This window comes from Phoca vitulina, unplaced genomic scaffold (genome assembly GCF_004348235.1).
Source record: "Phoca vitulina isolate PV1807 unplaced genomic scaffold, GSC_HSeal_1.0 scaffold11, whole genome shotgun sequence".
Lineage (NCBI taxonomy): Eukaryota > Metazoa > Chordata > Mammalia > Carnivora > Phocidae > Phoca > Phoca vitulina.
In genome coordinates this window covers 44,096,797-44,119,854 of record NW_022589714.1, presented here as the reverse complement: position 1 = coordinate 44,119,854, position 23,058 = coordinate 44,096,797, and the positions used below count along the sequence as shown (strand labels likewise).

The 23,058-nt window shown below is 40.5% G+C and overlaps 1 protein-coding gene across 2 annotated transcripts in view; it reads right to left on the bottom strand.

Moving 5' to 3' along the window:
- The window catches only part of BTBD9 (BTB domain containing 9), a 415,915-nt gene extending 410,749 nt beyond the window's left edge, over positions 1-5,166 (bottom strand). Inside the window, exon 1 of one of the 2 annotated variants that reach the window (XM_032409888.1) lies at positions 5,042-5,166. The gene's annotated coding sequence lies outside the window, so the exon portion shown is untranslated. Of the gene's footprint in view, positions 1-4,794; positions 4,873-5,041 lie in introns of those variants that run through there. The other variant, XM_032409889.1, reaches the window with a different exon arrangement.
- Positions 5,167-23,058: the final 17,892 nt, after the last annotated feature.

Below are 23,058 nucleotides of genomic sequence, written 5' to 3'. Positions count from 1 at the left end.
ACAAATGTTGACAGAATAAATGAGAGAGACCAAGAGCCCAGGAAGCATGGTGAGTAGCTAACTAGCTAGTCATGAAACTACAACTTACCTCCTGAAATCTCTTTATTATGTGCTTGTATCTTTGCACAACTAGTGTTTGATTTTCTTATACCATGGAACTCTCTTACAGATTCCTGTCAGGGATGAGAACTAACATTTGTTCTATATGCCAAAAGTCCTCAGTATGTGAGACACATAAGATCAAAAATTTACTGGCAAACAAGGAATGAGTCTTCATATTCAGGTTCCTCTCAATCTACACTTCTGTGATATCTCCTTGTTCCTTTCCTTTGACCATCCTACTGTAAACTTCCGAGATACAGGGAGTATATTATTTGCTTATCTTATAAACCTGCAAAGTGCCTAATACAAGACACAGACTGTAATCTTGACACTTGTTATTGACAATTATTTTGCAAACTGGACTCTGACATTAAAAATAAAGGGGCGCAAGGGTTAGGACATCTAACATGAAGTCACAGCACCTAGCTAATGCATCAGCTATTTGAAAGAGATTTTCTGTAGTTATTGCATGTGTGTGTGTAAAATTAGAAACAGTATCTTCTCTATGACTCAGCAGAGATATAAGACGATGAATGAAATCTGTGTGTGAAGTATGTGCAATCATGCACAAGGACAGTAATTAAGGGGCTTCCAAGGTTCATTCAAGCAATGCTATGTGCCAAGCATTATGCCAAATCCCGGAGAAGACAGAAATAAGAATGTGATGAAGTCTATGGAACTGGAAAGAACACTGGTGGATCTACAGAGTCTTCAGGCTGCTACCTCCCTAACCTTCTCTGAACTCTCTCCTGGGTCTCCGTTCACCTCAATCTCTTTGTTAGTCTCTATGCTGGTTTCTCTTCTTTGATCCAGCCTCTAAGTCAGTAGTTCTCAAAGTTTGGTCATGGGAACACCAACATCAGCATCACCTGAGAACTTGTTCAAAATGCAAATTCTCAACCCCATTCAGACCTACTCAATCAGAAACTATGGGCGGGGGGTCCAGCAATCTGTGTTTTATCAAGGCCTCAGGTATTTCTGATGCACACTCAAGTCTAAGGACCAATCAAAATTTGATCTAAGTGTTGATGTCCCAAAGTTCCATTCCTTGTCCTTTCCAGTTCTCATTCTCCAATTTTTGGGTAGTTATATCTTCTTCTTCTACTATCTTCTTCTACTACCTCTACAACACTAACTCTAACTACCACTACTAATAGCAGCAGCTATCATTTATTAAACATTTATAAGCTAGGCACTGTGCTAATCATTGTGCACATACTATCTTATTTAATCTCCACAGTGATTCTTTAAGGTATTATTAACCCCACTTTTAGGAAGAAATTTAGGCTTAGAGATGTTAAATAACTTGCCCAAGGTCGCCCAACCCAACCAATAAGTGAAATAGATCTGACCTCAGGTTTTCCTGACTCCAAAGTCCACGGCATTAGCTACTATACTCACTCTTAGAATAGTACTATTTCCATAGCCTTGGAGATTGTCACAGTTATTCCTCAACTGTCTCATCAACTCTGGAGTAGAATTCCCAATCACCTACTGGCTCTCTCTAAATTCTACACAGGGACCTGATAATTAACATGCCATCATTTCTTCTCTCCACTGCATATCTGTTCTTCCTCCTGTGTTTTCTAATTTAATGTCATCATAATCACCAGTTACTCAAGCCAGACACATCTTTGACTTCTCACTCTCCCTCTAGATGGTGGTAACATTTAGAGATTTTAACATCTAAAATACCTCTACAGTCCACCCATTCCCACTCTCCCTCTTCAGGCTCCCAGCATATCTCATCTACATCCTAACTGGTCTCCCTGCCTCTCCACGCTAATGCAGTTCTGCGCAGGAACTGCTAGTTAATTTTCTGATCTGATTAGTCCACCTTCCAAGGTTCTCCATCACCCACATAGGGGTGGCATTGAAGGGAGGAAAGTCTAGGCTTTTTAGAATGGAATGGAAGACCCCCTCATAATTTGGCTCCAAATATACCTTTCCTGTCTCATCAAGAAACAACTCAAGGTTTTCCAAAAACCCTATTAATTTTAATCTTTGGCAACTTTGCTTATGCTGTCCCCTCTGCTTGGAATGCTTCTTTTCCCTTTTACATATACAAAATTCTACTTAACCTGCAGGGCTAAGTTCTATCCTCTTCTCTTTAAAGCCTTCCCTGATTCTATCAATTTTTCCCCAGCCAAAGTCATCAATGCCCTCAGCATTTTACTTATTCCAAAGTGATTAACTCTTGTAACACACCACATTTAGGGGTTCGTGTAGCCTGATGAACACTTAGTATCTCAGGGGGTAGACCATGTCTTACTGTGTTCCCAGCACCCACCACAGTATCTAGCCATAGCCAGCACCCAATAAATATTTGCTGAGTTGTTAAATAATGCAACATTTGGTGTTGCAACTTTACACAGGGTACGTTAGCAATTCAACTTCAGGTTTATGTACCACTCAAAAGAATTTCCACATAACAACAAAAGATATTATAAAGACCAAAGGTTCAATATTCAGCGGCAACATTTTTAATTTTCTCAAGTGTTTTTGTCAATATTTGTTAGCATCCTTCTTCAAATAGACTCCTTTCCCAGCAAACATTATTTGTATATTTTACAGGATTAGCAGTAACTTCAATCCTCACAGACCACTGTAAGAGATAATCCCAAGCAAAACTGTGTCACCGAGAGTGGCTGGATAATTGCTTTGGGTACATCATTTCAGATTTCCAGTGGAGAGGCCCAAGCACATCAGGTAGATTTTAGAAATGGGGACACGCACTGTTGACTAAATACATAAGATACACTCACATTAGTGAGGCATTTATTCAAATTAGTAACTGAAATCAGAAGTATACAACAACCTGATCCTGGTTCAACCATAATATCCCTTAATCTTAAGCAAGGATAACACGTATTCTTGTCTAAGACTCTATTTTAACACAGCTCCCATCCCACCCAGCAAGCAGGCCCTAACCCGTTATCAGTGGGATGCTGATAAGCTTGCCTTAGTCTTAACACTTTTCCCTTCCCAACCTGCTAAACCTTATCTCTCCAGTATCTCCCTATCAGTGATCGCCTACCCCATTCACCGGACAGGACATGAAGGTCTCCTCAATATATCCCCCATCAAGCACACTCACACGATTTTCTCAACATGTGATTTCTTATCTCTTCTCTAATTCAAATTTTATAGCTCTTTCAAAGACTGGATCAAATCTTACCTCTTCCAAAGAGTTCAGTAGCTCAGCCCACCACAGGTCTTAGCTTTTCTAAATTTCTACTGCATTTAAAGTACAGCTCCTCCCACAGCACTTATTTACATACTGCCTCATTTGGTTTCATGATGATTTGACATACATATGCTTGTTTTCCCAGCCAGACTGTTTATTCTTAAAAAAAAAAAAAAAGCCAGGTCTTCTATGTCATTTGTACCCACAACCCTCCTCCCACACGTAACATGATATAGGCAGGGGGGCACATGTATTAACTACTTGATGAACAGAGTTAAATGTTTGCTGTACATTAATAAACACTCAGACACAGTGCAATATATAACAAATACCTATTGTGTGCCTACTCTGCAGCAAACTTTTGTAGATGCTTAAGAATAAAATGCTTATGAATAAAAATGACAGGATACCTGTCCTAAAAACTGGTACAGTCCGCAGAGCAAGAGACACTGAATTCCCAGTACTCTAAGTGCTACAGAGCAAGGTTATTATTGGTTCCAAGATGTAAGCACCTCAGGCAGCATACTTTACAGAGCCTCAGTTATGAAACTGAACCACAAAATTTTAGAGCTGAATGAAAACTCACAAGTTATTTTCTTCAATTTTCTTGCACAGATTACGATTAAATTTCAGGACAGTCTCTGTACCAGTTCTAGACATTGCCTTAATCAAAAGTCAGGAAATACTGACTTCTTCCCTACCTCCAATACTCTTTTCTCCCAAGGATGGTAACTACAACCGCCACATATTGACTCATGAGGGGATGCAGCGCCCTGAGAGCACTGGTCTGATGATTTATTTGCTGCACCTTACACTCAGGCTTGCCCGACCACCACCATTTTCTAGCCCGCACGTTGAACAGAATCTGTATTTTCTGCCTAGTAACTAGCAAGTCTGTACTACTTTTAAGGAAAACAAAAAACAGTGCCTCCCTACTTCCTTGGCCCTCATAATGACAGAAACACAACAGGGTTCGGAGAAATAAAACAGCTGATTTGAGTCCACGAGGAAGTGAGAACTTAGGATGGATATCCGCCCCCGGCCTCAAAATCCTTAGCAACAATGGATATAGAATGCCTAGGGCAAAGTTGTATGCGTGCATTAGGCACGTGCGCATACATGTGAAGTTGGAAACTCAGGCAACAGGTTGGCCGCCCCCTATCAGTACCGACAGCTCGCCTTCCCCAGGTCGTGGGTGTGTCTGACGCCGCACGCCGGCACTGATTCACAACTCTCTCCATAACAACCGGCTCCTCCTTGGAGCCCAGCCAGGGCAGGGGCGAGGAAGGCCCCAGCATGCCAAACTTTCCGAACCCCAACGCCGCGTCCCCAGTTCCGCCTCCTCTCGGTCTCTGTCAACCTTGTCTCAGGCCGGCTGCGAGACTGCTCTAGGCCGGCTGCGAGACTGTCTCAGGCCGGCTGCGAGACTGCTCTGGGCTTCTCCAGATTCCGACCTCTCTGTCTGGGAGCCCGGCAAAGTCACCCCGACGCCCCCAGACACCTACTTCCCACTACACCTTCCGGGACCACACTGTCTCCACCGGCCCCTCGCTGCCGCTTCCCGGAGCGCCCGCGCCCAGAAACTGACCCTCGCCAGCCCCCGTCCCCGCTCCTTCCCCGCCCCCGGAAAAAGCAGCAGAGGGGCGTGGAGCGGCGCGCGCGGGTACGGTGGGGGCGCGCGTTCCCGCGCCCCGGGCCCGCGCAGCAGGTGCGGCCAGGCCCCACCTCCCCTGCGAGGCCCCGGCTACTCACCCCAACGATGTTCCTCTGCGACCTAGCCTCCCGTACGGACGCCTCTTCCGCCTGCTCCGCACGCACCTCGTAGCCACCGCCCCCTCGGCCGCTGTCGTCGCCGCCGTCCTCGCCGCCGCCGCCGCCGCCGCCGCCGCGGCGCGCGTCCGCCTTCACGCACACCGCCGTGGCCGCGCACGCGCCTCTGCGCGCTGGCGTCACTTAGCAACCGGTTGGCGGCGGGGAGGCGGGATCTGAGGGTTTAGGGCCGGAGGTCGACCCCGGCGGGTTTTGCGGCGTTTCCCCACCCGCCTGACCCGTCGCCCTCCTGAGCTGGGGGCCCCAGGGTGTGGCTGCCCTGCCGGCACCTGGCTCCGGGTAAGTCACGTCACCATACGTCACTGTATGGCGTCACCGATCGCGTCACTGCAGATGGGAAGGTCCCTGTCATGAGGTTCCAGGGCGCCTGTGGTGGAAAGAGCAGTGGCCTCGTCCAGACTGGCGCCGATCCCATCGGTACTTCTGCGAAGTGTGGGATGGTTCTACAGGGAGTGGAACCAGAAGGGGCTGAGGGCACAGTCAACGTGGAAGACTGCTGAGTGACACTCGTTAACCCAGCAGCAGGGTGTGATGGACCGAGCCTTGAATTCCCCCGTTAACTCATTTTATAAATGGGGCTAACAGTACCCATCCTGCCTACATTGGAGAATTGTGAGGCTAAGAGGAAATAATGTATGCAAACGTGCTTTGTAGAGTATAAAGCCCATTAGACTTTAAAATATTTTTATTATAGGAGAAGGCAGCCAAGCAAGAGCAGATGAGAGCCCGGACTTGAGAGTCAGAGAAACCTAGGTTCAAGTCTGATCCTGGCTGATGCTGGATAGTCAGTTTTGCTTGACGCTTGGACAAACTGGGGTACCAGGGTGTGGGGGTTTGGAGACTAACTATAAAGGATGTTTCATGAGCAGAAGTATGGAAGTGAAGATGGACAGGACGAGTAAGACCTGAGACCAGGAGACGAGTATTGAGGCCATTGCTGTACTCCAGTTAAGAAGTGATAAGAGCCTTAACAAAGGTATTGGCAGTGGGAATGTAGGAGAAAGAATAGATGTGAGTACTGTTAAGGTGGTAGAATTTACAGCACTGAGTGGGGGATAAGTAGGACAAGTTTCTAGTATGGATGCTGGAAGAGATGGTGGAACCATTTAGCAAGATGGGAAGAAAGATGAGTCTGGGTTATCCACCAGTTTCTCTACTAAGTTACTAGATAGTGGTGGTGACAGTCTTGGAGGATGATCAGATTTGTGGGATGAGATGGTGATGAGTTCAAATATAAATCTGCTTATTGGGGAAACACTTAATCTCCACTCATGATGTTTCTTTCCATTTGGAGTGATATCCATTAATACAATACTCCTGGCCTCTCACTGCACCTGCCCCAGCTCACTCCTCCCTGGAGCAATGACTTCCTGATTGGTGAATTTAAAAGGAGAAACTGGGCATATGTAGCCCATCCCATTCTTTTCTCTTAAAAGAAAAGTGCCTTCAAGGAATTGCGTTGATGGTGTTCTCTGCTCCTCCAGCAGCAGGACCTGGGGTGGTGTTGAGGGTGCCTGGTCCAGGACGACAGTTAGTAAACCTATTTAATTTCATAATTTGGTATTAGGAAGCTCTCTGCCCACAGGTAATATCCAGTACCAACTTCATCAGTTGTATTATACAGAGTAATGGTGCCCCAAAATTGTTCATGTCCTAATCTACAGAATCTTATAAATGTGTTCCCTCCCTTACATGGCAAAAGGGACTTTGCAGATGGGATTAAGTTAAGGATCTTGAGATGAAGAGATTATTTTAGATTATTTGGCTGGGCTTGGAGATTGGAAGATCAGAATCAGGGAAAGAGATATGATGATGGAAACAAAAGTCAGAAAGAAAGATTTGAAGAATCTGCACTACTGGCATTGAAGATGGCACTGAGGAATGCAGACACCTTCTGGAAGCTGGAAAAGGCAAGGAAATGGATTCTACCTTAAAGCCCCCAGAGAGAGCACAGCTCTGCCAATACCTTGATTTTAGGATTTCTAATCTCCAGAACTGTCAGGTAATAAATTTGTGTTGTTTACTAAGTTTGTGGTATTTGTTACAACAGCAGTAGGAAACTAATACAGTCAGTAGTAAAGATGATAGTTGGTCTTCTGCCGCATCCTCCTTTATTTGAAAAAGAAGGGTGCAGGTTCTCAGGCTCTCTCAAAGACTGCTGCGTTGTGACTGTGACTTGATGGAGGGAACCTCCACATCCAGAGGGAAATAGCCAATAAGCAGTTGAATTACACAGATCTATGAATGAGGAGAGAGGTTGAGTGAAAATAAAATAGATTTAGAGGACATTAACTTTTAATTGGTAATTTAAGTCCTAGGTATGGGTGAGATCAATCAGGGAGAAACAATAGAAGAAACAATAAAGAAGACCAAGGATGGAGTTCCAGGAAGCACTAGCTATAAAAGGGAGTGGCAGATGAACAGACAACCACAAAGAATTCTGAGGAACTTGGATAATGCCTCAAGGCCGTAATGTCTCAAAAGCCAAGGTTGGAAAGAATTGCAAGATGGAGATGGGGTCAGTAGAGTCAGAGATCACAAGTAGGTCAAGTATATCAAGCGCTGAAAAGCACTGACTGGATTTAGCAACACAAAAGTGATTGGTGACCAATGATAATGGCTTTAGTGAGGTAGTAGATATAGACATCAAATTAGTGGGGTCTGAAAGGCAGGTCAATATAGTGGACTGGACTCTAGAGTGGTTGATGGATGTTTGAGACTCTAGTCTTGATTCTGGCAATTAACTAGCTAGGTAACCTTGGGCCAATCACTTAACTATTCCAGGTTTTGGTTTTCTCATCTATCCAAGGAGAGATCAGGCTGAGTCTGTGATTTTCACATAAATTCCTAGGTAATCCGAACTTTCTATTAGGCTTATTTGCTTATAACAGCACACTTCAAATCGCACACTTCAAATCCTACTCAGATCATTTCACCAAACATTGAGAGTTAGTATGTTATATGCCAGCTTCTGTCCAGATACTATGGATCTGATACAGTTATCTGAGAAGCTCACGGTTTTGGAAGGGAGATAAACACAGAAGTATGTAACTAATTGCCATAGTTCTTTTTTAAGCAAAGCAAGGTACAAATTGAACGAGCTATTAACTGTAACACAGTATACTACATGCTATAGTAGAAATCTGTATGAAGTGAAATAAGGGATGTATAAAGTGATACAGATAAAGGAGCAATCAGTTTTGTCTAATGGAAATCAAGGTATTTACCTACTGTCTAGGCACAGTGTGCTTCAAAAATGGACATAACTGTACCAATGACATTTCCCATGGTGATTTAAAAAATGAGAGTTGTGCTAAGTCAGTGCCAATCATTTAACATTCCTTCTAGGTAGTTTTGTTGTGATCTGAAAGGTTATTTATGTACAACTACTTCTAAACTAAGTACACTGTTGAACTGGGGGGAAATGGACATATGTACAAGTTGAATGCATGAGGAATTTATTTATTCCACCAGATCCAAGAGGAAACATCTATTTGTTATACATACCATGCTCTATTACATTTGCTCATCTAATTCTCAGATATTATCTCATTTAATTTTGCAGACATCAGCATATTGTGTCAACAGCCAACATTATATCTCTGTTTTAGCAGGTGAGAACACAAAGTTGAAGTAATCTGGTCAAGGTCATACTAACAGCAGTTAAGTAGTAGACTAAGATTTGGACCGAGCACAGACATCCTCCTTTCTTCGGGCCCTTAGTTTAAGTGCCCTTCCTCTGTACTATTACATCATGTGCACACTTTCATTTTAGCATTTACTATAATAATGATGATGCTTACTATGTTCCAGGTCCTGTTTTAGGTACATAATAGGCACTAACTCATTTAAGCCTCATAACAGCTCTTTGAGGTATAGTTTTAATCACAATACTTTTATAAATCAGGAAACTAAGGCACAGAAAGTTTAAGTAATTTACTCAAGGTCACACAATAACTGCTGGGGCCAGGATTCACCCATACCAAGCACCCTCTGCTAACATGGAGGGATTCTAGATGACATAGTTTCCAGAACTCATCGATGCAGTTACTGTAGGGCTGTTGTGTGTGATATTGCTCTGTATTCCTTATTAAATGAACACAAGAGAATTTTTTCTCAGGCCAGCTGTCATGAAACTCAAGGCTACCTTTGAGTAACTGCTAAGTTTTCTCCTTATAGGCAACGTGAATTATATAACTGGCTGTTTTCCTCCTTTCACTTTGACTGCCAAGAAGCTCCGAGTAAATTTGTGGCTCAGCATTAGTAACTGGGAGGACGCTTGGCTTGCATATCTGTATTCTGTTGGATTGAAATTTTTCAAAATAAAAAGTTGGGGGAGAAATAATCTAAATTCTTCTTTATTTTCTAAATTTTTGGCAGTGTACATTTATAATTAGAAAAAGCAAATAAAAGAATGTTTGCCACTTCGAATGATTTCTCAGGCTTTACTCTGTGGACAAGAACTAGTTTCAGGTTAAATTCCATGCATTCAATATAGAATCCTAGTTCTTAGAAAACCAGGACTTCTGCATTTCTTGAAAAGTCCAGATCACTAGAATTTGTGTTCAGACAGATCAGAAGGTATTTTAAGTAGCATAAAAGAAGTAAGTTGTGGCCCTCCTTGTTTTTAACCTATATCTAAGTAATTTGAAACCACTTTTGGATTATTTTGACATATGCTAGCTTGCTTTAGAGATAGAAAGTCAGTTATCTTCCTTAATGATGATATTTTATTATAATGAAGTTTAATGTACAGTTGATTTTGTGGTTTACCATTGGCTGAAAGAGTGGATAAAGATCACCTGTTCTAAAACTAAAATAATGGGGTGCCTGGGTGACTCAGTTGTTAAGCGTCTGCCTTCGGCTCAAATCATGATCCCAGGGTCCTGGGATCGAGCCCTGCATCGGGCTCCTTGCTCAGCGGGAAGCCTGCTTCTCCCTCTCCCACTCCCCCTGCTTGTGTTTCCTCTCTGGCTGTGTCTCTCTGTGTCAAATAAATAAATAAAATCTTTAAAAAAATAAAAATAAAATAATTATTTTGACACATTTTCTCAAGTTTAATTGACCTAGATCCAACAACTAAATACCAGATTCATTTCTTTATTTAAGGGTATGTTTTGCAAGTAATTCTTTCAGGTAGATTTACTGGCCAGTCACTTTGCTAAAAGCCATACATTTCATGGGAGCATTATGCAGATTTTTCTATAGCTAAAGTGAACAACTGGTAATTTCTTCTATGAAAATTTTTCAGTCCAAATCTTCATTTTCCAACAGGGTATTCGAATACCTAAATGCTCTACACTCAACCCAGCAGACTGTTGTCGTGTGGTGGGACCAGCATCCAGGGTTGCCATATTTGAAATGTATTGATCTCTAAGTATTGGAAACTAATGTGTTAGTTACTGTGTTAGTTACCTAGTTAACTTTGTAAAAATAAAACAAAGAAAACACACACACACAAAAAAAACAGACCTGTATGTGAGTTTGCAGACCCTCTGCTCTATCAGATAGAATTTTATGGACTTGAACACTTATTAATTTTTCTTATTTTTTTAAATTTGTTAGAGAGAAAGAGCAAGGGAGAAGCAGAGAGAGAGGGACAAGCAGACTCCATGCTGAGCAAGAAGCCCCACGTGGGGCTCAATCTCACGACCCTGAGATCATGACCCGAGCTGAAATAAAGATTCGGACACTTAACCAACTGAGCCAACCAGGTGCCCCTAATTTTTCTTATTTTTGAAGAGTTGTTTTTAAAGGAAAATCCTGAATTCCCTCCAGGTTCTCCCTCTGTTCACCACCATAGAGACAGAAATGTTTCTATCTAGGTGAGAATCTCGATGGGATGACTCATTCTTCACAAAAGGCTGTTAAACACCTACCATCTGCTAATTGGATTACTGAATTCTAAACAATATGAATTTGCCATTACTCGACCACAGAATATTAGCTGGTCCCTCAGAAAACTACATACCTGATCATATTATCCTGAGCTCACCTACAGAAACCTTCCTCACCCCCTTCCAAGAGTATTTTATTGACTTGTCTTTTGAATATTGTGTCTTTGGCATATATTAAGGGATTCTAGAAGAGACTGCTCCACAGAGCCCACTAGTGCATTTACTGTAGAGCTTTTGTGCATTTGGTCATTTTATGGTTCCCATGGAAAATCCCATGAGAGAATTTTCTTTCAGAGCCAAGTGTCATGAAATGCTTAGCTACCCTTGAATAACTGAATATGTCTTCCTTACAGACAAGTAGATTATGTAACTGGATGTGTTTCCCTTTTCGCTTTGGCCATTAGGAAGCTCCGAGTCAAGCTTTAGCTCAGCTTTAGTGCCGGAACACGAACCTGTGGCCTGCATATTTGCATTCTAATTTGTTCCCTGGTCCTAACCTATTTAAATCTGGGTTTTCTCTTGCTTGGAGTTATTTAGAATTTTCTATATTCTGTGTACAGTTGCACTGGCCACCTCAGTTGATTGTGGAAAAAGCTAGAGAAATGAGTGATAAACATATATGATGACTATCTTATATGTAGCCACTTGCCCTTACTTCGGCAGGAATTGAAACTTACGTTTCTTCCATGCTGATAAGAATGTCTTGTTTATAAGGTCTCCAGGGTTTCAATTCAGCTATTTAGAAAGCTAGAAAAATGAATTATTTTCAAAGAAGTTTTAATGCTATTGCAAATCTATACAATGTCATTCTTTTAATTTTGCTTTTTTCCTTCTGATGGAGGTACATAGGTAATGTAATGATTGGCAAGCATAAGTGGGAAACTGGAAGTCCCTAATTCATTTTTCACAACGTCTCTCAGTATTTTCTTTTAGTAGGCCAGAATTTGAAGAATTACCTTATCTATAATCTAAATCATATTATTTGCTTTAAATTCCTTTCTACCATGTATTAGTGATCTGATTTGTATTCATTGGCATGTATATTTGCACATATATGCTTCAACTGAAGGTACACGGAAAATCTTAAAGCAGGATTCATCAGTCTTAATACATCTTTTATATTAAGTTGAAGGTAGAAAGGCAATTGAATACCCCATAACAATTAGGCATTCTCATCAGACAAGAATGTGTCTGATGAAATAATCCAGTAATTATCTGGAGAACAGACAATAAAGGTGCTTTGAAAGTGTAAGGTCAGAAATAACAAGTATTGGCGAGGATGTGGAGAAAAGGGAACTCTTGTGCACTGTTGGTGGGAATGTAAATTGGTGCAGCCACTATGGAAAACAGTGTGGAGCTTCCTCAAAAGATTAAAAATAGAACTACCACATGATCCAGCAATTCCACTTCTGGGTATTTATCGAAACACTAATTTAAAAAGATATCTGCACTGTCATGTTCATTAAAGCATTATTTATAATAGCCAAGATAAGGAAACAAACTAAGTGTTCATGGATGAATAAAGAGAATGTGGTATGTATGAACAATAGATACTATTCAGCCATAAAAAAGAATGAAATCTTGCCATTTGCAACAACTTGATGGATCTTGAGGGCATTATGCTAAGTGAAATAAGTCAGACAGAAAAACAAATACCATATGATCTCACTCAAATGTGGAATCTAAAACAATAACAAAAACAAAACCAAGCGCCAACATACAGAGAACAGATTGGTGGTTACCAGAGGCAGAGGCTGGAGAGTGGGTGAAATGGGTGAAGGGGGTCAGAAGGTACAAATTTCCAGTTATAAAATAAATCATGGGGATGGAATGTACAGCATGGTGGCTACAATTAATAATACTGTATTGCACATTTGAAAGTTGATAAGAGAGTAGATCTTAAAATTCCTCATCACAAGAAAAAAAAGAGTGTAAGGTAAACAGTTAAAATATATCACAAATTTTGTAATCCTGTTTTGTCATTTCTTAATATACCAGGAACCTCAAAAAATAGAAATAGCGCAGGCCTGTTTCCTATTTCAGTTTTTATTTACATGTTACCATGTGCCAGGCACAGAGGGGATACAGAGATTGAAGATCCAGTTTTTGCTCTCAAGGACTAACCATTTAGAACTGCACTGCCTAATATGGTAGCCTCATGTGACTATTTAATTTTAATTAAATTAGAAATTCAGTTCCTCAATCACACAAGTCACATTTTAAAAGCTCAATAATCACATGTGGCCAGTGGCTACACAGTGCATGTGTAGAACACTTCTATCATTGTAGGAAATTCTATTGGACAATGTCGGTCTAGAAGTCACGTGGAAATTCCAGATGTGTTAAGTGTGCATGAGAATGATCTGGGGCATGTTGAACCCCACTGCCAGAGATTCTGATTGATAGATACCATCAATCAGATAGGAGTCTGTTTTTCACAATACCTCCAGATGATTGTGATACAGAAGGTACACATACTTCACTGAGAAAAATCAATTTAGGGTCAATGGGAATAGCCCAAGAGAGTGATTCTGAATTTCCTACCTAAATGGCATCTGGATGCTTGAGCCAATTCAAATTTGATTTGGAGAGATAGGAGTGCTGGAACTATATTTGTACCTTGAGAGTTAGGGAGCATTGTATACCCATTATGTGTCTAAAGACGTATCAAAGAGTATTATAAATAAATATCTTTAATTTTCATGTTCTCTCCAGAGTCATTAGAGGAGAATCTATTCCTTGTCTTTTCCAGCTTCTGATGGCCAAATCACTTCAGTCTCTACTGGCATTGTCAGATTGTCTTTTCCTCTTCTATGTCAGATGTCCCTCTGTCTCCTTCTTACAGGGACACTTACCGATTGCATTTAGGGCCCACCCAGATAATCCAGGATAACCTCCTCGTCTCAAAATCCCCAACTTAACCACGTACACAAAGCCCATTTTTCCATAGAAGGTAACATTCACTGGCTCCAGAGATTAGGACCTGGATATTTTGGGGAGCCATTATTTAGCCTACCATAACACAGTTAGAGTTACTTATGAACTTAGAGAATGGTGTTGAAGGATAGGTATAAACCAACTTTTTAACATAAATTTCTTCAAGATAGCTGTTATTGGAGAAGGAGAGGGAAACTATTAACTTTTTTCTATGTTTTGATTGACTAGCTAAAGATAATAAGATAGAAAAAAATTTATTTTATTTTAGAATTTATTTATTTATTTGAGAGAGAGGGAGAGCACTGAGGGAGAGTGAGAAGCAGGCTCCCTGCTGAGCAGAGAGCTTGACGCAAGGCTCGAGCCCAGGACCGTGAGATCATGACCTGAGCCGAAGGCAGATGCTTAACCCACTGAGCCACCCAGGCGTCCCCAAGTAGAAAAAATGTTAAAAGAGAAAGAAGAGCAAAAATTTCAACTAAATGCAAACAAAAAGAAAGCAGAGGTGGCAATATCAATTTCATGTATAATGGAATTCAAGACCAACAGCATTACACAGAAAAAGAAAGGGTATTTTGTATGATAAAAGCCCAAGAAATGAAGATCTGTTATAAACCTTTATGTATCAAACACTACAGTAGCAAAGTATGGAAGGCAAAAACTTTTCAAAAATAAAAAGATTTTTGTAAAACTACAATTTTCTTAAGGGACTTAAATATATGTTTCTTAGAATTCAATGCATCAAGTAGACAAACAAGAAGAGGAAGAGGAGGAAGAGGAAGAAGAAAAAGAGGAAGGAGAAGAGGGAGGGGGAGGGAATAGCAGTGGTTGTGGAGGATTTTAATTAAATTCTCAGCTTGATCTAGCAGTTGTAAATAGAACTTAGTATACCATAACAGATGATACATACTGTTTTTGTCCAAGGAACAGCCACAAGATTCAAGCATATGCTTGTTCACAAAGAAAATTATAGTAAATTTCAAAAGGAAGAAATGCTACAGTTCTCATTCACTAGCCACAATGAAGTAAACTACAATTAGCATCAAAAGGGTAGCAAAATAAGATTTATCTTCTAGAGTTAAAGAGGAAATCAAAACTGAAATTTCAAAAAAATATATATATATATAAGAATAACAGTGAGTGCCTACATAGTAAAAGCTGTGCTATGTGATCAAAACAGTTCTGAGGAAAAGCTAATATTTTTATTTTTTTAATTTTTTTCATTTTAACTTAATTACCTCTATTTTTTTTTAATTCCAGTTTAGTTAACATACAGTGTTATATTAGCTTCAGGTGTACGATATAGTGATTCAACAACTCTATATGTTACTCAGTGCTCATCATGATAATTGTACTCTAATCGCCTTCATCTATTTCACCCATCCCCCACCCATCTCCCCTCTGGTAACCATCTGTTTGTTCTCTATAGTTAAGAGTTTGTTTTCTGGTTTTTCTCTTCTTTTTCTTTATTCATTTGTTTTGTTTTTTAAATTCCACATATGAGTGAAATCATATGGTATTTGTCTTTCTCTAGTTCATTTAGCATTATACTTTCTAGCTCCATCCATGTTGTTTCAAATGGCAAGATTTCATTCTTTTTATGGCTTGCATTGTGTATACATACCACGTCTTCTTTATCTGTTCATCTGTCAATGGACACTTGAGCTGCTTCCATAATTTGGCTGTTGTAAATAATGCTGCAGTAAACATAGGGGTGCTTATATCTTTTCAAATTAGTGTTTTCATAAACTTTGTGTAAATACCCAGTAGTGCAATTACTGGACCATAAAGTAATTCTATTTTTAATTTTTTGAGGAACCTCCATACTGTTTTCCACAGTGGCTGGACCAGTTTGCATGCCACCAATAGTGCGAGAGGGTTCTTCTTTCTCCACATCCTCCCTAACACCTGTTGTTTGTGTTGTTGATTTTAGCCATTCTGACAGGTGTGAGGTGATATCTTATTGTGGTTTTGATTTGTATTTCCCTGATGATTAGTGATGTTGAGCATCTTTTCATGTGGTTGTTGGCCATCTGTATGTCTTTGGAAAAATGTCCATTCATGTCTTCTGCCCATTTTTAAATTAGATTATTTGGTTTTTTGTGTGTTGAGTTGTATCAGTTCTTCATATATTTTGGATACTACCCTTTATCAGATATGTCATTTGCAAGTATCTTCTCCCATACAATGGGTTGTCTTTTATTTTTGTTGACTGTTTCCTTTGCTGTGCAGAAGCTTTTTATTTTGATGTAGTTCCAATAGTTTATTTTTTTGTTTCCCTTGCTTCAGGAGACTATCTAGAAAAATATTGCTATGGCCAATGTCAGAGAACTTACTGCCTGTGCTTTCTTCTAGGATGTTTATGGTTTCAGGTCTCATGTTTAGGTCCTTAATTCATTTTGAGTTTATTTTTGTGTAGGGTGTAAGAAAGTGGTGCAGTTTCATTCTTTTGCATGTAGCTGTCCAATTTCCCCAACACCTTTGTTGAAGAGATTGTCTTTTTCCCGTTGCGTATTCTTGCATCCTTTGTCACAGATTAATTGACCATATAATCATGGGTTTACTTCTGGACTCTATTCTGTTCTATAGATCTGTGTGTCTATTTTTGTGCCACTACCACAGTTTTTATTACTACAGCTTTGTAGTATATCATGAAATCTGGGATTATAATACCTCCAGTTTTGTTCTTTTTCAAGATTTCTTTGCTATTTGGGGTCTTTTGTGATTCCATACAAATTTTAGGATTACTTGTTCTAGTTCTGTGTAAAATGCTGTTGGTATTTTGATAGGGATTCCATTAAATCTGTGGATTGCTTTGGGTAGCATGGACATTTTAACAATATTTGTTCTTTTAATCTACGAGCATGGAATATCTTTCCATTTGTTTGTGTCATCAGGAAAACCTAATATTTTTAAATGCACTTTTGAGATTTAAAAATAGTATTATTAAGTAATCATTCCACTTAATAATTTAGAAAAAAGAACAAGATAAACTAAGAAATTTGGGGGGTAAATATATAGATGTGTGCCAATCAGTTATTGCCACAAAAAATGCTGTCTAACAAACAACCACAAAATCTCAGTAGCCTACAATAAGCACTTATTTCTTGCTCATGCAGATCAGCTAAGGTCACTCTGTTTCAGGCTAGGAGAAACCTGGGATGGCTCTGCTCCGTTTGCCCCGTGATTGGATCTAGGCTAGAAGGGCAATGGCTGCCTGGAGCATGAGAAAATAAACTTTTCTCATGGTGATGACAGCCAAAGGGTCCATTTTACAGCAAAGGAGGTGTAGTAGTGGACACAGGGCCATGGAACGTGCTAGACCTATCACATACTGCACCACCAGTAGAGTGATTCTGAACTTCCTACGTAAATGGCATGTGGATGCTTGAGCCAGTTTAAATTTGATTTGGAGAGATGAGGAAGTGTGAGAGTGTGATGAGATGCTCTTCTGAAGGTGTAGCTGAGGTGTCAGCTTGGAGAGCTGCAATGATATGATGCCATCTGCCAGGACACATTATATGCCCTGAATCAAGTATCATTATATGGGTTTAGGAACCAAGGGGTGGAAATGTGAGCAGCTCCTGCCTACCACCATTGCTTAGTTATTCACTTCGGGCATCTTTGCTGCCTACCCCCACAACTCTAGGCCTGGCTTGTCTAGAGGTCCTTGTCCCTAAGAAGGGAACACTGATTTAAAGGTGGATTCTTCAAACAAGTCCTTCAGGTGTTATAACTTGCCACTAAAAGCCCCGAGTAGGGTAGTTATTATTGCTTTTAAACCCATTTTACTCTTGACATTTTGCTTTGCTGTTGTGCTGCTGTTTTGTGCAGTTTGCCTCCACAAATTATAATGTTCTCAGTACAGGATCCCTGTCTCATACTTCCAGCCTTCTGGTTCTATGAGAACACTTAATATTATTGATTGTGTGCCCCCAGTCATGTTGAGCACACTACAATAATATAATAATAGGATAGAAATCCTTATAGGATTTATAAATCCTATATAAAAACTTAAAGGATTTATATCCTATTATTCATGTGGCATGATACTTTAAAGTATTAACTTCCTACATTTCTGTGACCCATGGCCCTTCTCTACTCAGGCAGCTAGAACACAGGCCTTAGGGATGTTACAAAAGAAAAAGGTCTTTGACTTTCAAAAATCTAAACCTTCGTGCTTTGAGTTGTGAGGAGGGAGAGCTCTGAGACCTGGTGAATCCCCATGAAGAGGCCCCACCCTCCTCTGCACCTGTGGATTAGATAAAGGGAAATCAGAATCCTGAGACAGAGGATCTAAGTTCAGAATGGAAAAGGATCCTCTATTTGGCTTCCCAGGTAGAAACCCTGGGAATCAGCAAGATCCCTGAAGAAATGGCTGTGACAGATGTCTAATGGGTAGGACCATATATAAACCCTCATGACTTAGTTTCCCATGGTCTCATGTAATGTAAGAGCTGCAGAACGATCCAGTGCTCCCTGGGTAAATGTTGTAGAGGAGAACTCTTAGCCCCAAAGAGTTCCTTGACGTAACATGGAAATAGCACAATGGAAATAGCTGACATGGCATGGAGATAGCAGAATGAAGTAGCACGGGAGGTGACAGACCTGAAAGAGCCTCAACCTTAAGAATGAAGGATGGTCTACAGCAAGCTACATAGATCTATAACAAAGGACCAAATAGGAGACTTGACATTTTAGCAAATGCCAATAGAATGGTTCTCCTGTGGAAAATCAGATGCTCACGTTCCTCCAACCTTCTAGACATTACAGGAACTTAAGATTTTACTCAGAGAAAAGCAGCAGGAGAGATTCTGAATTTATTGAGATTCAGTTTCTACCTACCCCCTCAAAAAATGGGGCCTTTAAATTATGTACAATTAGAATAAAAACTCCATTTCTTACACCTCTGAGTTTGTAGATTAGATACATGTCCCTTATATTCATTGCTACAAATAATGAGTGTTTTACTATAATAGTGGGAGAAAATAAGTCATATTTGGGGGATATAATTCTCTGATGTTAGTGGCTTTAGAAAGGAGTCTGTACAACAGTGCTGCTCAACCTTACTGTATATGCTAGTTGCTTGGGGGATCCTTTGAAAATAAAGCTTCTCATTCAGTAGGTCTCAGGTGAAGCCTGTGATCTTAATTTTTAACTAGCTCTGCAGTGATGCTGATGCTTCCGGTACAGGGACCACCCTTGGGAGTAGCAAGCTGTTCAGCATACTGGTAAGATGATTACACTACATTGACTAGCACTTTGTCAAGTAAACACAGGGTGGCGCTCCTGCTCCCAGTGTACCATAGATCTGTGGTCCAATATTAGACTCCAGTTTAAAATAAAATACAGGGGCACCTGGGTGGCTCAGTGGGTTAAGCAACTGACTTTTTTTTTTTTTTAATTTTATTTTATTTGAGAGAGAGAGAGAGTGAAAGAGAGAGCACAAGAAGGGGTAGAGTCAGAGGGAGAAGCAGACTCCCCACCGAGCAGGGAGCCTGATGCGGGACTCGATCCCGGGAGTCCAGGATCATGACCCGAGCCGAAGGCAGCCGCCCAACAAACTGAGCCACCCAGGCGCCCCTAAGCAACCGACTCTTGATTTCAGCTCAGGTCATGATCTCAGGATCTCTGGGCTCGAGCCCCACATCCGGCTCTGCACTCAGCACGGAGTCTGCTTGAGATTCTTTCTCTTCCTCTCCCTCTGCCCCTCCCCCTGCTCGCACGTACTCTCTCTGAAATAAATCTTTTTAAATAAAATACAAAATGAATATAAGCAACAAAGAAAGTTTATGTAAAAGGAAAGTTGAATGTTCTAAAGAGCTCTCAAAGACAAACAGCTAAAATGAATTGCACCTGGGGCGCCTGGGTGGCTCATTTGGTTAAGCGTCTGCCTTCGGCTCAGGTCATGATCCCAGGGTCCTGGGATGGAGCCCCGCATAGGGCTCCCTGCTTGGCGGGAAGCCTGCTTCTCCCTCTCCCACTCCCCCTGCTTGTGTTCCCTCTCTCGCTGTGTCTCTCTCTGTCAAATAAATAAATAAAATCTTTAAGAAATAAAAAAAATAAAATAAATTGCACCTGAATTAGAGGCAAAAAAACATGTAAATAAGGAGGAAACCATGAAACTATGGATTCTGAACTTAGATTCCTTTGTAAATGCTTTTAAGTTCACAATCCACTTTAAAGAAACAGATTTGAGATCTTAAGACCAGTGGTTCTCCACAGGGCATTACTGACCCCTAGGGGTAGTTTTGGAAACTCACGGGGCATTTTCGGCTGGGTTTCACAACTGGTCCTTAGTGGACGAGGCACAGGGGTGTGAGACATCCTGTAAGGGCCTGCACAACTTTGAAAAGTCTCACTGAGTATTTGTATAGGTAAAAAGCTTGCTTTTCCCCTCAAGAAGGTGGGCTTCACATAACTGACTTCCTCTCAAAGAGCACAGGATGGAAAGGGAGTCGGTGGAGATTAACTTAACAGTGGAGAAACAACAAAAGCCACTCAGCCAAGTAATCAAGCTTCCCATCATCAGTGATACATCGTGTTGATAATCTGCACCCTTGATCAGATGTGATGAGAAGGGCCCTTTACCTATATAGGCTTTCTCCTAAAAAACCATAATCCCAGTTTCATCATGAGATTAAAAAAAATTCATAATAATAAAATCCCAACTGAGAAACACTCTGACTAGTCAGCACTCAAAACTATCAAACAACAAGGAAAACAAGGAAAGTTTAAAAAACGATCACATTCTACAGGAGTCTAAGGTGACATGACGACTAAATGTAATATGGTATCCTGGATGGGATCCTGTAACAAAGGAAAGTAGCATAAAACTAAGAAAATCTGAATAAAGGATAGACTTTGGTTAATAATAATGCATCAATGTAGTTTCATTAGTGGTAACAAATGCAGCATACTAATGTAAGATTTTAAAAATAAAGGAAATTGGGTCTGGGGTATATGGGAACTTTGCATCATTTCTATAAATCTAAAACTATTCTAAAATTTTTAAAAATGTAAACTACAATTTTCAACTGGTAGGTAAGTCCTGGATATCTAATGTACAGGATAGTGATTATAGGCAAAAATACTGTATTATAACCTTCAAAGTCACTAAGAGACTAGATCTTAATTGTTCCCACAAAAAAAAATTTTTTTAAGATTATTTGAGAGAGAGAGCACACACATATGCAAGTAGGGGGAGAGGCAGAGGGAGAGGGAGAATCTCAAGCAGACTCCCTGCTGAGCGCAGAGCCCGACGTGGGGCTCGATCTCACCCTGAGATCACAACCCGAGCTGAAACTAAGAGTCAGACGCTTAACCAACTGAGCCACCCAGGCGCCCCAAAAGAAGTATTTATGTGACATGATAGAGGTGTTAGCTAACTCTAGTAATATTTCAATATATAAACGTATAAATGTACACAGTAAACTTACACAATGTCAATATTATTTCAGTAAAAATATTATAAAGCCACCTTTTTATTATCTGAGCCTAGAATGCCTATATTGTTACTTATATAATTTTAATATTCACTAGGGACAAACTATCCTACTAACAGAATATTATTCTTTTATTCAAAACTTTAGCAAGAATTTGATCACCATTTTGGAAAATGACATTTCCAACAGTAACACTATTCATGTTTTTTGAGTAGCCAATAAAACTGTTACCAGTACACACTATGTATGTAACCTTATAGCTCTTCATGAATCATGAATTCAGTCTTTATTTTAAAATATCCACTAGCGTTAACAGTACTTGACTGAGCAGTTTTACTTCTCCATATTCAAGAGCAAGCACCTGACTACTTCTAGTGTAGTAGTATCTGGGCATTTATATATTGAAATGCGTATTTTATTACAAATTGATTTCATTTCTCCTCTCCATTACGGTAAAGGCACTGGACTGACCTTTTCTGAAATTGTATAGATAGGTGAGTTATGTATGAATTTCATTTTAGGATACTGGGTGTGATCGAGGTTACAAATGTTCCCATGTTATAGTAAAAAGGGTCTGCTAAGTCTGATATGGTTGAGAACCCCAATCTTAGACCAAGCTCTTCAAGGGCAGAAAATGTCTGGTTTCTTACAGGTTCTCAACATTTCATTTCACCCTGTTGCAGTTTGTTTATACCTGCTCAGAAGCCCTTGTTTGCTCCTCCATTTTGGCAGTCTCAGTTCTGAACCAGTGCCCACCCTCCTGCAGGCAACTGGAGTAAATATGACCCCTCTAAGCCAGAGTGGTCCCATTCCCTGTGCCAGTGATTAGACACAGGCAAGTGAGCCAGATGTAGTCAAGATATGAGGGGGATTCTGCTGAGGAGCTTTGGGAAAGGTTTTATAGTCACTAAAGGCACAAGAGGAACAAAAGTTCTTTCACTGGACACTGTTGGATTATACATAACACCTGGAATCATGGTAGGCATCTCTGATCATGAATATTATTAGCCAGAAAGAAAATGCTGAGAATGACAGGTTGGGAAGGAAGGAAGGAAAGCAGGGTTCTTGGTATCTCTGAACCCTCTATGAATCCAGAGTTGGGTCTTTTCTCATGACCAGCAGCAAGCATCCTAATATAACCCGTTTCACAAGCAGTTGTGTTGCTGAGGATACGTGTACACACTGCATGCAATCCTGCTCAGAAGGCGATGTAGGGGAGCCACAGTAATTCTCTCTCAGCCATCAGCGCCTCATTCAAACCACCGTATTGTAACTGAGTCCCAGGCTTAGCTGTGAAGGGTTCACAGGAGACTGCTTCTACATGGATAGTAAGCTCCACAGCCTTGTGGTCCAGTCATGGAAAACAAGAAAACCTTGTGCTCTACTACACTCTTTCATATCACCACTTCTAGATAAGTTAATTGGGAAAGAAGTGCTTTGTCCCAATCCCTCACCTGGTGATACAATATACATCCTTTCAATGCACACAGAGATGAATTTAAGGAATAAGCAAGGCCTTTTAACAAATTTTACTTAGCAAGTAGAGAAAGTTTTTTTTCCATAGAAATAAGATTTAAATGATCTATGAATCTAATCACCCTCCCATTTGATAATTTAGTACCTAACATGTGAACTTGGTCTTCACTGGTTCCCACGACTCACC